General features: G+C 43.5%; 1 pseudogene; it reads left to right on the top strand.

Moving 5' to 3' along the window:
* The first annotated feature begins 2,046 nt into the window (after positions 1 to 2,046).
* LOC141515233 (ferritin heavy chain-like) lies at positions 2,047 to 2,559 on the top strand (annotated as a pseudogene).
* Positions 2,560 to 3,210: the final 651 nt, after the last annotated feature.

Here is a 3,210-nt window from a genome sequence, read left to right as displayed (position 1 = left end):
AATGAGTAAACAGAGAAAAAAGAGGAACACCATTGAGAAATACATTGCCTATGATCCCAAGAATTCTCCTCAATCTGAAGATAAGTACAAGCTCCTGCATCTAAAGACTCCATGAAAAATGGAAGCTGGGCTCAGGCTATAACAAAACTCAAAAAAGATTTTGAAAATCAAGTAAGGGAGATAGAAGAAAAATTGGGAAAAGAAATGAGAGAGATGCAGGAAAAATATGAAAAAGAAGTCAGTAGTTTAGTCAAGGAGATCCAAAAAACTGCTGAAGAAAATAACATGTTAAAAACCAGCATAGGTCAAATGGATAAAACAGTTCAAAAAGTCACTGAGGAGAAGAATATTTTATAAAGCAGAATTGACCAGATGGAAAAGGAGATAAGAAAGTTCTCTGAGGAAAACACATCCTTCAGATGTAGAATGGAGCTAACTTGCTGACTTTACAAGAAGTCAAGACACAATACTTCAACACCAAAAGAATGAAAAATTAGAAGAAAATGTGAAACATCTAATTGAAAAAAACAACTGATCTGGAAAACAGATTCAGGAAAGATAATTTAAAAATTATTGGGATACCTGAAAGTCATGATCAGGAAAAGAGCCTTGACCTCAGTTTTAAAGAAATCCTACAGGAAAATTTCCCTGATATCCTAGAAGCAGAGAGCAAAATAGAAATTGAGAGAATCCACTAATCTCCCCCAGAAAGAGATCCAAAAAAACTACCCCCAGGAATATTATATCCAAGTTCCAGAATCCCCAAGTGAAAGAGAAAATATTACAAGCAGCCAGAAGGACACAAATCAAATATCATGGAGCTGCAGTCAAAATCACACAGGACTTACTTGGAATGTAATATTCTGGAAGACAAAAGAGCTTGGAATGCAACCAAGAATCAACTACCCAGCAAAAACTGAGCATTCTCTTCCAGGGGAAAAGGTGGACTTTCAGTGAACCAGGGAAATTTCAAATGTTCCTGTTGAAACAACCAGAGAAGAACAGAAAGTTTGACATTTGAATATAGGACTCAGGTGAAGCATAGAGAGCAGAGGAGAAGGGTAAAATATGAGGGAGTTAATGATGATGAACTGCAGGTATTCCTGCATAGAAAAATGATACTGATAACACTCATATGAATCTTCTCATTTAATAGAGCAGGTAGAAGGAGCTTTTATAGATAAAGCACAGGAGAGAGCTGAATCTGAAGATATAATATATTGTATAAATGGAGTTACTGGCTAAAAGGAAAATATACTGGGAGTAAGAGAAAGGAGAGGTAAAGATATAAAAGATTTTTTTTCTTGTTTTTACAATGAGCTTTTGCAATGATATAGGAGGGGGGGAGATGAGGGGGAATAAGGGAACCTTGACTCTCATAAGAAATGGCTCAGAGAGGAAAGAGCATACACGCTCAATAGAGTATAGACATCTAGAGTAAAAAGGAGTGAAGGGGAAAAGGGGGAAAGGGAGAGATGTGGGTGATAGAGGAGAGGGTAGATCATAGGAGAGAATAGTCAGATATAACACATTTTCTTTTTTACTTCTCACAAGGGGCTGGGATTGGGTGACCTGTCCGGGACCAGGGGACTAGGTGGTCCACTGCCGTACTCAGCCACCCTACAGCACATTTTAGGAGAAGGACAGAGTGAAAGGAAAGAGAAAATATTAATATATGGTAGTGGGGAGGAATGGATGGAGGGATTTACAACCAGCAACAACAACAGTGCAAAAATGTGGAAGTAACTTTTATGATGGACTTATCATAAAGAATGTGATCGGCCAGAAGCACAGGATGGGGAGTCGCTGCGGTTTCCTGCTTCAACAGTGCTTGAACGGAATCGCCACTCAATTCCCAGCCAGAACCGCCACTCCAGCCCGAGCCACCTGTCCACCTTCACCTCCAGAGCCACCCTTAGCCACCTGTCCACCTTCACCTCCAGAGCCGCCCTTAGCCACCTGTCCACCTTCACCTCCACTCCCCAACACTTCTGCCGCCCTCCCGTTGGAGCAGCCGCCGCCTGCTCAGCCGCCACCTGCGCCGCCATGCCCATCTCGCCTCCCTCTCAGGTGTGCCAGGACTACCACCAGGACTCGGAGGCTGCCATCGACCACCAGATCCACCTGGAGCTCTACGCCTTTTATGTCTACCTGTCCATGTCGTACTACTTCGACTGCCTGGACATGGGAGGGGAGGAGCGCGAGCACGCGAGCTGCTGATGAAGCTGCAGAACCAGCGTGGGGGCCGCATCTTCCTGCAGGACCTCAAGAAACCAGACCACGACTCCTGGGAGAGCGGCTGACCGCAATCGAGTGAGTGCGCTCTGCACTTGGGAAAAACATCAGTCTTTACTGGAACTGCACACGCCGGCAACTGACAAGAACGACCCCACTTATGTGATTTCGTGGAGACCCACTACCTGGACGAACAGGTCAAGTCCATCAAACAACTGGGTGATCACGTAACCAACCTGCGCAACATGGGGGCCCCGATTCTGGCATGGCCGAATATCTTTTTGACAAGCACACCCTTGGAGACAGTGACCACGAGAGCTAAGCCACCCCTGGCTTCCCCCACACCTGGGAACTGTGGGCAAGACTCCTACTTGTCTTTCAGTGCATGCATATTTTGGTTATCTGACCTTTTCATAATCTGTACCAAAAAACGACCACCATTTACATCCCAATAAAGTGACTTGGTACTGATAAAAAATAAAAAAGAATGTGATCCACCTGAGACAGAGCTGATGGTATCAGAACACAGACTGAAACGCATTTTTTTTCTTTTTCCTTTACTTTATTCCTCATGAGGGTCTATTTTTTGGGGGGGGTATGGTATTATGTTTACTCTTAAGAATATTTTAGTAATGTAAACAAAAAACATCAGTTGTACAAAAATATTCATAGCAGCTCTGTGGTGGCAAAGAATTGGAAATTAATGTAAATGTCCTTCAATTGGGGAATGGCTTAACAAAATGTGGTATGTGTATGTGATGGAACACTGTTGTTCTATTAGAAACCAGAAGGGATGGAAATTCAGGGAAGCCTGGAAAGATTTGCATGGACTGATGCTGAGTGCGATGAGCAGAACCAGAGAAATACTGGGCACCCTAGCAGCAGCATGGGGCAGGGGGAGGTGATGACCAACCTGGATGGACTTGCTCATTCCATTAGTGCAACAATCAGGCACAATACTTTATTTTTCTTCCT

This window comes from Macrotis lagotis, chromosome 1 (assembly GCF_037893015.1).
Source record: "Macrotis lagotis isolate mMagLag1 chromosome 1, bilby.v1.9.chrom.fasta, whole genome shotgun sequence".
Taxonomy (NCBI): domain Eukaryota; kingdom Metazoa; phylum Chordata; class Mammalia; order Peramelemorphia; family Peramelidae; genus Macrotis; species Macrotis lagotis.
The sequence above is the reverse complement of the archived record's forward strand: the minus strand, read 5'-3'. Positions and strand labels throughout refer to the sequence as shown.